Below are 11,813 nucleotides of genomic sequence, written 5' to 3' on the forward strand. Positions count from 1 at the left end.
CTCCTCATGCTTGGCTCTATTTTCCTGAATGTACTTCTCTGAGAAAACTTTTGTTGGATAGCAAAGCTCCTTTTCAGTGCTTCCAGAATTGGCTCATTAATTCCTGGCAAGTCATAATGCATCCCTGCATGACAAGTTCACATCAATCAAATGGTGCTTTTAATAAAAAATACTTTTATTGACAGAAAGCAAGCACAGCAATACCTCAGTGTGGTACCAACTCCTCCATTTTTGCCCATAATTTAATAGGAATTTTGTTCAAGTAATTTTGATCCTTCCAGATTTCTGATTAATATCTAAAGAAGACACCAATGAGGAAATGCCACCACTACAGAACATTCTGGAAAAGTGGTGTTAGGCACAAATGAGTTTCCATGATGAGACATTTGTTAGGTGAGAACAGAGCTCACACTGTAGCAGGGATTAACATGCTTTGGTGCATCTCTTTGTCTCTTCAGAGAATCATAAATGGAATAAAAATATTTCCCTTTCAACACTGAAAATGTGTTTTTATTGAAGTAACCAGCATTCTTTACCAGTTTTACCTCCTCTGCAAGGCATCAACAGTTTCACTGCTGATGTTGAGTCCTGACAGTGCTCCCACTGCAGCAATCTGCACTCCCACCCCAGAGCCCTTCACCTTCCTTCAGAACAGATGTTGTCCCAAATTCCTCATACTGAGGCCTGGAGCCCTCCTCTGGCCCAGGGCAGAGGGGAAGGAGCAGAATGCAGCAAAGAGCACTGGGGAGCCCTGAGCTCCATGAGCCTCCCAGCCTCGGGCAGGGGAGCAGCACTGGGGGACCTGGCCCTGGTGCCACCTGAGGACAGGGACAGTTATTTCTGTCCTGAGCTGCTGCTCCTGTTGCTCTGGGACAGCTCTTCACGTGGCCAGGATGAGCCATGTGAGGAACAAGGCACCCAAATTTCTGTTTGCACAGTGAGCCGTAAAGAAATGGAGAAATGACAGGAAGGCCCTGCTGGTGCTGCAGAGCAAGAGCAACTGATCAGGGCTGATTTGGCCACTGCTGTGCACCCCAAAACACCCTCTGGAACCAGCTTGGCTTTAGCCAGACCTGCAGCAGTTCTCTCAGTTCTGTGCATTTGGTCTCCACCTGCTGACAAGCACTGACTTTTTTGTATCATGCTATTCTGTTTAATTCAATTAAAACACAGAGCAGTGCAAGACACCAAATGCCTGTGTTTGTTTCTGCACTTTAGCAGTTGACCAGAAGAATTTTGTTTTCTGTCCTGTAGTATTTGCTGTCTCCCTCAGCGTGAAGAAAAAACAGCTCACAGAAATAGCCAATAAATCCCCTTCCCTTACTCCTTCATATTCTACCAGAAATAGCCATCAAGTTGCCTAGGAAATACAAATAAAAATTTTTACAGATTATAATTTTCTATCCTCAGACTAATACCTGTCACTCCCTAAGAAGAAGTGAAATGCCAGTAACCACATCAGCTTTCAGAGAAGAGATGCAGGTGTTCATATCATTACTAAGAAATCAGTTGGAGTCAATTCCTGCCTTCTGTGTGGTAAAACCACGAGAGGGGGCTGGATCACATGTGTTGTGTGTGTATTCCACTCCCTGTGTGTCCCTGTGAGAACAGGCTTTTAGAGTCCAGTTTGCACATGTCCTCATCTGTGATTTAGCAGCTTTTCTCCCCTTTGCAGATATTGGTCACCACAGCTACAATTACACTGCAAAACTCTCTGGGATGTGATTTCAATCAAGCTGCTCTCAGGTAACCTGAGAACAATTCAGAGTGCAAATGTCCTGTTGTGAACCTGTGCACTGGGTGTCAGATAAGAGCCTTTGGTACTTAATGGAAAAGCCAAGGACATCATTCACAGAATACAGCTGAAGAAGCTCTAAACTTCTTGAGAAAGTGAGGGAGGGATATGTTTTAAAAACTTTAGGCAGTCTTTGGTTGGAGAGAGAATGGCCTCTTCATTTTGACCATGGATTTGCTTTTTCTTGGAGGAGCTCTGAAAGCAGAGTTGCAGTCAGAAGGGATATGAAAGAGTGCTATAGAAGGTGGTAAATCTCCCAAAGATCCTCCTGTGGATCTCCCATTGTGCCCACAGAGGGAATGGAACACCCCAGAGAGCCCCTCTGCAAACCTACAGGGTATTCAGACTGAGCATCACAGGATCAATAAGCAACATCCCTTTAATACTCCACTCACATTTGAAGTTGTTCTCAACAAGTGAAAACAAAAGAATTAATTATAAGATCTTCAGAAACCTGTGGCTTGATGTGGAAGGACAGCTTGGGATCTGAACTGCTGATTGGTGATGCTGCTACACTGCTGCTACAGCCACTCAGTTTTAGCTGATTGGAGCTAAAGACATCAAGGGGAGACAGAGATTTTGTTACCTTGCCATTTAACATCTCTCCCATTCCCTGCACACCTTGAAGAACCCTGCCCAAATCCCACCAGTATCCTGCCCCCTTTCCCCAATAAATTCAAACCCAGACATTATCTTTGCCTCAGAACACAGAGTTTAAGTTAGGTCATATTAAAAATGTGCATTTTTAATTGAGTGATCTGGGACAGCCATTTGATTTTCAGATCCTTTTTATTTTCCTGCCATAAAATGTGCCAAGAGGTTTAGAGCTGCACACCTTCAGAGTGCTGTTGCCTCATATACCTTCCTTACCCAGCATGTGATACATCTCCTGCAGTTGGGAAACACTCTGTCTAACACTGCCTACACTAACCAGGCTCTGGCACTGTTTATATAATTTGAATGCAAATAATTATTTTTGTTATCAGCTTCCTCCCCCACCTGACAACATCCAGAATGCAAACGCCCTGCACACAGGATCCCACCCAGCTGGCCTGAGCTGCTTCTGACACTCACTCTTCCACCTGCCCTCTGGGCTGCTTTGTTTTAACACTCTCCAGTTACTACAGAGAAATGATTTACCACCTTGCACAGCTGTGCTTGCCTTTATGTGTGGCAGCACAGGGCTGAAACAGGTACATGGCCCTTAAATGGCTTTTGGCAAGGAATGATCTGGTTTCAATTTAAAAACCGACTCAGAATTTGTAACAAGGTAGGTGCTGTTTGACTCATTTTGACTTTTTAATTTAGGTTGTGCAGTTACCTTGATTTGCAGAGTTCAGGCAGTTGGATTATGGCTCTACAAACATCTTGTCTGTGTCAGGAGTGGGAGCAGCAGCTGCCACCAGGTGTTAGACTGAGCACAGGTCCACGGTGGTGCACAGCTCGTGGATCAAGGGGACTGTGCTGTTGTCTGGGAAACAGTCCCTGGAACTGAGAGTGTGACAGATCCCAGCCAATAATGTTTGCTCTTGCAAGCATCACAAATGTGCATGTGATCAAGTAGGCAGATGATAATCACATGTTATCTCCCACAACTCATGAGCAAGCACAGTAACAGCACAATTAAAGACAAAACCACAAATTCTAAAGGACTTTGAAAATGCCGATGATTTTGTGTTGTTTGGAGATAATCATGTTTCTCTCCCAGTCATTCTTGTGTAATTCAAAAGATGACAACAGTTCTATAAAAGCACTGTGCTCTCAAATATTTGTTGGGTGCAACTTTCAGTGCAAATCCTGAAGGACCAGCGAGGACAAGTCATGGTCAGAATTCTGTATTAAATCACAAACGTAATTCATGGTCTTCAGACCTTGCTCCCTTGTCCAAAATTTCTGTCAAACTCTTTGTTTCAGAAATCTTGGGCTCCATCAGCTATCTTTGGACATGGTTTCAAGAAACCACAACCTGAAAATAAAAGTTGTGACTTTGTCATACACAAAGTACCACATGGAAGTGGCCACTTAGTCACCAGTGCTGACATCCTCACTGTCACCAAGGCAATGCTTAACTGTCACCAAGACAATGATCAAATCAATAATAAACCAAACAGCCCTGAGGCACATAGGCTTTCATGTGCCTGAGGTGATCACACAGCTCTGGTGAAGGCAAGCCATTAAATTGTTTTTCTTGTAAGTTCTGTGGGCCAGAGAACAGGTGGATCCTGGATTTCAGAGTATTTCTGCTGTCCTTAGTGCTGGGATTGTGTTTGTTATTGCTTTGCAGTCTCAGCAACTGAGAACACAAAACCTCCTCTCTCCTCAGATCTTTAACAGGAACAGCAACTTAAGGCTCAGTCCCAGCCTCTCATCTGGGCCTGACAGTGGGAATTCCCAGCCCCAAACTGGGAAGAAATGTATGGACAGGACTGACAAGTCACAGGGAAACAGCAAGCATGGAAGTCAAAAACTGCACCTGAAATGATCCTTGTCCTTCTGGGGATGAGGTGCTTTGAGAGTTTTAAATTTTTCATATCTTATCTGGCCACTGGTGGTTTCCTGTTTGTAGCTCCACTAAAAATACTTCTCTCTTCCAAACAGCCTTCTGAGGGCTTCTCATGAGTTCATTTCATCCAACCTAAGGGATAAACTATAAAAGAAAAAGAAATAAAAAATATTAATCAAACAGGAGAGTTTAAAATGGAAACATAATGCAAGGATCTTCCATGCAAATAAAGTAATAGAATACTCTTCATGCACAGTGGGACAAAAGTATTTTCTTTCATGATATACTCTAATAACATTTTAAACTGTAAAGTAAGCAGACTCCATAAAATCCCCACTAATGTAAAAGTCATAGATTCCATTTAGGAAAAATCAAAATCAAAGGCCATGAGATGGCGTGATCAAAACTGTCAGAGTCCAACTTGATAAAATGCCTGAATCTGCATTTCCTGTAGCCACTGACTGACACCCCAGGCCATGGGGGCTCTTTTATGTACTTAGCTGTGAAATATTACAACACTTAAAGAAAAGTGAGAGGAATATGTGGGAATATTTATAATCTTGGAAATCCTGCAAGAGAACTCCACTCCATTCTGTCCTGATCCAAAGCCAAACACATTTAACAGGCCTGCACAAAGCAGCTACACACAGACCAAGCAGATTGGAGTCAAACATGTGCAACAACTTGAGGAGGGTCTAAGAAGAATTGAGTAAATATTACAAGAACATATGAGCTGTTAAAAATCCATTTGCAGAGCAGCCCTGGGTGGGTTGCACTTGGGAAGGACTGGAAGCAAAATCCTCACAGCCTGGACTCAGACTCTTCTAGGCCTTCCACCACCCCCATTATTGTTAATTAGCAGAGCTTCATTAGTGATGATTAATTAGAGAGCCCTTTGGGAGAAAACAGCTTTTTCACCATTGTACTGCCTAGACTTAATGTGCTGCTGAAATGAAGCTGTCTGCAACTCAGTGTTTCAGCAATAATAAAAGGAATAAGCCACGTGTATAAATAAAAAAAAATAAATTCCATGCACTGAGAAATCATCAGATTTATCCCAGTATGATTAAGTCAACTTGGATTAATCCATCTCCTGAGGATGGAGATATGTTCTCTGTTACATGAGTGCAGAGTCCAAAATGTCAACAGACAGCTACAAACTGAAGTTAAAAATATTTTTTAAAGGAATAAGTAGTTTTAGCATTGACTACTCTTCTCACAAAACCATTTTAAATGCAGTTTTTCATATCTAGGTCTTACATAGTGTACATTAAAGCACTTTCTACCTAGCTGCCTCAATTTATTTTTTCTCTAAATGGAGTAATTTAGGAACCACTTCCAAGTTCCTGCATATATATCAGTTCTAGCGCAGTGATTCAATAGGACACCCAGCAGATTCATGATTAATAAGATGGCAAAAATGGAGTTTAAGCTTCTTAGTGTCAATTTTTGGTTTCATGCTCAGAAATAAGATGAATTTTTATATACACTTTCTAGTGATGAAAAATTCTGAGTATCCAGGAGCTCTCTGAAATACACAAAATACTGTAAAGCACTAATTATTAAAAATAAAAGTCTTTAAAAGGAAAGATGAAGAGCACAGCTCTTCTTTTTAATCACATGTGCATTCCATGTGTCTTCAAAGCCAGGAGCTCCCAAGTGTGTAGCACAGGAACAGGAGAAACAAATCCTGTGTGAGCATGGGCACTCTTGAGCAGAAGGACTCACACAGGGGCTGGTGCTGCCAGGTCCATCAATGAGGGGCAGCAGGCAAGGAGACTTCTAAGGAAAATTATATTAATAAAAAGCCTCCAAAAAGCTTCATTAATCACAAAACTTGGAGACAACCCAGTATCAGCAACAACTAAAACTTATTTAATTTGCTTACTCCAAACTCAGTGTTTGCTCCCTTTGTAAATGTGTGTTTCAGAGTGTCACATATCTTAATCCTTGCTGATAAAAGAGGCTGTAAAGATTTTAAAGGAAAAAAAATTGATTATGATAATGATGATGATGATGATATTGCTGAGGTATCCCTCTCAAGAGGGGAAAAGAGCTGGGTTTCAAAACTGACACATTTCTGAGTAGCTTTTGTTTTCCTGCTTCCCTGAAGTTCACTGGAGGTATTTGAATTATACTCACAAATTCATTATGTTTGGGAGATTTCTTTATATATTATAAATTGTAATCAGAGATATTCAGATATTCAGTGTTAGGAAATGTTCCCTTTACAAGCCATAATAACCAGTATTTGGTGTAGGAATAAAGAGATAGGATATAACCTTCTTAGGATGGTTTGGGTTGGAAAAGACCTTGGTGAAGATGATTTTGATTAAATAAATGAAAAAAAGATAAAGATAAAAAGTGTGAATTTACAGTCTTAAGTTGCAGTAACTGCATGGAAAAATCAATGTAATTGGGCAGGAAGCTCTTTACAGCTGGCTATTAACCTGAACAGCACCTTTTAGTTGTTTTGTTTTAGTGTTCCTGATTCTTTGATGGCTTTATTGAAGAAAATATAAAATACTCATGCCCACAGAACTCTAGTGAAATATGGAAGTAGTAGTATCTCAGATGTTACAAATATGAAAATGTTGAGGAGATTTTCTAGGATCAGCTAAGGACTCAATTCCCAGGAAAAAATTAGTGGGAGTTGAGCTTCCAACTCACATGTTCTCTTTTCTGAAATCTGCCTTGGATGGCTTTCCTGAGACAAAGAACAGTTCACCTGGAATTAAAATGTGAGAATTCCCAGCTCAGTCATGTGAGCCACATTTTCTGCCTGTACCTTCTTCTGAATTTCATTTCCATGCTGGCACATAGGATGGGTGTGTGAAGGAGCCCTTGCACAGAACATGGCACCAAAATTTGCTTTTCTGAAGTAGTTTTGTGAATGATTGTTGGGGAGGATAGACCCATCTTTCCCCCAAACCTTTGCTGATGGCAGGGATTGGGAGAGGTTGGTAATTATTGAAAGGGCAAGGTAATTCTAATGTATATTTTTTTCCATTGCTGTATTTATAATGTAGAGAAGCCTTGAGGATTTTACTAAATTGCCATGTACTTCAGGGACTTCGTTTTATTAAAATGAATCCTGCAAGGATAATTTAGCAATGGATCTTTACAAACACAATCACTGAAGTACAGACATGAGTTGAGCTGTTCAGACGACTGTTTCCATAGCAGCACACAGCTACAGCAGGTCCTCAGAGACACAGGATACTGTTTCCATGGTAATAGAATGTCTGAGCCTCCAGGATGCACAGAAATCCAGGATGAAAAACAGGAACTAATATTTTAGATTAAAGAGACTTCCTTGTTCACACTTGGTGTGTTTAGCCACTTGTTACCTTTTTGCCTTGCCTGAGTTTTAGGCTGGTGACTCTCTTGAACTTGTTTTTCTAAAACAAGAGGTGGTATCTGGACATTCTGTTTGTCCACATCTTACAACTTTTTAAACTGATTTAATTTGATTCCAGCTCCAGTGTGTCTCTGGCTGGGGCTCAGCACAAGGAGTGGTGACACAGCTGCTGGGACATCCATGCAGGGAATTCAGCTGCTTTCTGTCCTCAGCTGGAGGAGCAGGAAAGAAAGGGCAGAGGTGCAGGATCAGCACTTATGGTGGTCACAAAGCACCTCAAATAGGCAATGGCAACAAGTAAATGGAAAGTGCTAGAAGGCAGCACAGGAACAATTTCAGGGTGGTAGGAGAGTGCATGGAGCCACAGACAGTGCAGTGTCACTTTTTTGTTTCAAAACATGAATTATGTCCCTGCTAAGTAATACCAGTTGTTAACAGTGCTGGTACTCTCAGTTCTTTGTGCTTTTCCCATGTTTCTGCATCCTGAATTTCCGAGATCCTTGGCTGTAAAAATTCTTCCAGATTATTCTACTGGGGTCAAATCACAAAGGATCTGTAATGTGCTAATACTGAGCAGATTCAAAACAGAGCCTGTGCACTCCTTTGCAGGAGACCATCAGAAATTGAAAATAATCCAAGTAAAGAGCATAATCATCACTATTTTCAGTAATTTCAGAGCACCATGTATGCAGCCTGAGCCAGGCTGCAGTCAGTGTCTGGCTGCTGAAGGCTTTTCTGAGCATGTACCCAGGATTTCAGGACAAGGAGATAACATGTTAATAGCTGAAAAACTGCTGATACAATTTCAGTGTCTGCTTTTGAAAATCAGAACCGTTAATGGTGTCAATAAATTTGAAAAAAGTCATAGTAATCCAATTACTGCTATTTTAAAACACTAAGGTTCCTTTGTAGCTATGGAAACAAAAATGCAGACATTAATGAGCAAGGGGAAAAAACCCTGGTGTTTCCTTGACGACAGATAAAAGCAAAGCTCCATGAGACCCAAAGGAGAGAGGAACAGAAATACCTCTCACCATGACAGACAGCTGAAATCCAAGTCCAGTGCAACAATAAACCTCCCTCTGCCAGGAGTGCTCCTTCACAGCACCATTCCCTGCAGTTCCCCTTGCATGAGGCACTCAGGGTAAGAGCTGCAGCCTTAGAGCACGTGGGGAGAGCTGGAGCCTCCTGGGGCACTCCTGGGGCACTCCTGGCAGGTGAGTGTGGTGTGGAACCTGGAAAAGCTCCTCAGCCCCAGGGGACAGGCAAAGGGCCAGATCTGAGCCTGCCCTGCTGCTTTGCAGTGTGGATGTGACTCATGTGGAGCTCGGTGTGGGCACAGGGGACGCCACCATGGCACCACCAGGACTTGGAGAGCTCCTGTTCCCTGCAGTGCACCCTAAATTCAGTGTTCATATGGACATTTATATATAGCAGCTCTTCACCAAGTGAAAATCTGTACAAGTGTTAGATAAAAGTATGACACAGATACAAGCAGCATGCAACTGCTGCTGTTATCACTTGAAATTTAGCTGGCAGCTCTCACAAAATTCACAAAATATTGTTTGCCAGAGGAACTCAACATTGTTCAAAGATAACCTAAGAGTGGAATTGAGACAGAGCTAAATAAGAAGACACCAGTCAGGTTACAGGGCTATTTTTCAGTGGATGTCATAGAGCAGAATACAATATTCATATGTACAATGATTAATAAAATAATAAAGGGAAAAGTTAATTGGCAAGTTTCTTCCAGGCATTTTGGAAGAGCTGAACTTTCAAAAAAGTTCTCATTTTAATTCTATCCAGCTTATGGCATAATGAAGATCCCTTCCTAATGGGAAGGACAGTGTATCAATTGGTTCAAAATCCTAAATTTTGGGGTGTCAGTAGCAATAAAGAGCTGGACACTGAGCTACAGGAGTGTAGGGTTTCCTTGACAACACGTTGGGAAAAGACAGAGCTATGTAGAAACTTATGGGGAAAATAAAAAGAAATGCAGAATTGAGTAGTCTGAGTGGTGTGGACCATGGGTTTACTGGTGACTGGTGCTGGCCTGGGTGATGGGAATGTTCTGCTTCTCTATTTGTAGTTACTGATGCTTCCTTTTATGGGTTTTGACATTGATCTGAGTTGGTTCAAGTGATCAATGACCCTGTCAAATTCTATTCTCTTTTTCTGTAAAACACATTAAAGTCAGTGTACTTGGTGGGCTTTAGAACGTTCTGACTACTGTCAGTTGTTCTGGGTTATCTGTTTTATATCTGTTTTTCTGTGACAAATAAGAAACAGATGGAAAAATGAATACATCTGTAGTTTGTGCATGTACAAACCACTGAACCTTGCTGCCTTTTCGAGTTGGAGCAACTGTTCCTCTGAAAGCTGCATTGCTTCTAAGTGTGTCATAATGGAAATTATTCATGTTTGTGATGTGATATGCCTGAAAAAACTACAGCTCATTAATCCTGGAGCCTATAGGACCTGGAAAGACTCTTCCTGTTCCTCCTGCACATCATCTCTGTTGTGAGGCACCATAACATCCTCCACTTTTTAACCTTTCAGCTGTCAGCAAAAGGAACATTTGGGCAAGGAGGAGGAACTGGAGCTCTTCATTCTCATCTCATCACCTGACACTTCAGGAGCAAAGCTGGACTCATCTGCTTTTTCTCTCTGATGCCCAAGATTTTTCTTGGATTTTGGGCTATCCTTGTAAATTAGCCCATAAAACAACCCTTCACCATACCTGCTTATGGTGAATTAATCCTAAAACCCCAAACCAAATAAAGCCCCAAATCAAACTGTGTGATTATTCAGCAGTTAGAGCCTTACCTAACTCACATTAAAACTACATTTGGAAAAAAGGTCTATGGGATTTTAATGGAAGATTGTTTGAGGCTGGGCTTTTTCCTTTTTTTTTTTCCCTTTCTCCTTTGGGTGAGTGTCTGCCTGTCCAGCCCTGCTGTTGGGCTGTGGAAAGAACCCAAAGTACTTTAAAGGAAAAATTCAGTTCTTAGTGAAACTGAGGTTGTGCCTGCAACCAGCTGAACCTTTTCAGCTTTGTGGCTCCCTTAGCATTTTCTCAGAAGCCTTGAGTCTTTTTCCTATGGGATCCATTACTTTTGCCTTCTCTTTTAATTTTCCTTGAACTGACTTTTTTTGGCAAGGAGGACCATGCTTGCTTCTAATGAAGCTTTGTCTCTCCCTTTTGCTGTTCAAGCACATTTTTGTCTTTAAGTTTTTTCTCTTGGTATGGCCTGACCAGTTTGTGAAGGTTATATTCCTCTTTGGGTGGTAGTTCTTGCTGGCTCAACAAACAGGAAAAACTGCCAGATGAATCTTAGTAGTTGTTATGTGATGTTGATAGGAGGGTGGTAGCTGGCTGTCCAGTTTAAAAGAATGTGGTTTTTTGGAATATTTTTCTATATTCAGTTTTTTTTCCCCAGATTATGAATAATTCATTTAAAAGATTCTGCCAATTCACAAAGCTGTGATCTTTGGGAAAAAAACAGTAATCTTAGTTACCATGCTGGAGATGGTCAAATGAAAGATGTGTGGGCAACCATGATTTCTGTACATTCCAACTTAAGAGTTCATGTGTAGAAAAGAAATATTGCTACTTGTGATAACCAATATCCATATTACACAATGGTTCTTCATGGGGATTAGGCCTCAGAGGAGGACTGGGTGCATTTAGACATTCCAGGTGCCACTTCACCTGCAGCACAGCCACCAACACCATGGAGAAATGGTGACTTGGGAATACAACAGCCACAGGGCCATGAAATAGTTGTCCATGTCATATTGAGACGAAAATGAGCCACACATGCACCTCTGAGAGTTACTGCTGCAGCATCTGTGTTTGGTTACTACACTTTTCAAACTGAGTCAAGAAAATAGTAATTAATTTTTTTAAAAAAATATGAATAATAATAAAAGATTGAGCTGATAGCACACATTAATAATGCATGATGTTTAACTGGGAAAAAAAGGTCTTCATTGACCAAGCAGAACACAAAGATTAAGAGTTTAGAGAAAGAGTAATAGAAAAAAAAATCGTAGTTCTTTTCCTTTACTTCTATCCACACACAAAAAAGTTTACAATGCCAGGAAAAGGACCAGTTTTACCAAATTGATTTTAGCAATGTCAGCTTGCAGAC

The 11,813-nt window shown here is 41.2% G+C and overlaps 1 long non-coding RNA gene across 1 annotated transcript in view; it reads right to left on the reverse strand.

The window, feature by feature from the left end:
• Position 1: 1 nt before the first annotated feature.
• The window catches only part of LOC128936121 (uncharacterized), a 67,305-nt gene continuing 55,493 nt past the window's right edge, over positions 2 to 11,813 (reverse strand). The window contains exons 2-3 of the long non-coding RNA XR_008482980.1: positions 4,269 to 4,442; positions 2 to 124 (exon numbers count right to left, since the gene is read on the reverse strand). This is a non-coding gene — a long non-coding RNA (uncharacterized LOC128936121). The remainder of the gene's footprint in view (positions 125 to 4,268; positions 4,443 to 11,813) is intronic.

This window comes from Melozone crissalis, unplaced genomic scaffold (assembly GCF_028551555.1).
Source record: "Melozone crissalis strain CALT ecotype California unplaced genomic scaffold, PUWL_Pcris_2 ptg000017l_1, whole genome shotgun sequence".
Lineage (NCBI taxonomy): Eukaryota > Metazoa > Chordata > Aves > Passeriformes > Passerellidae > Melozone > Melozone crissalis.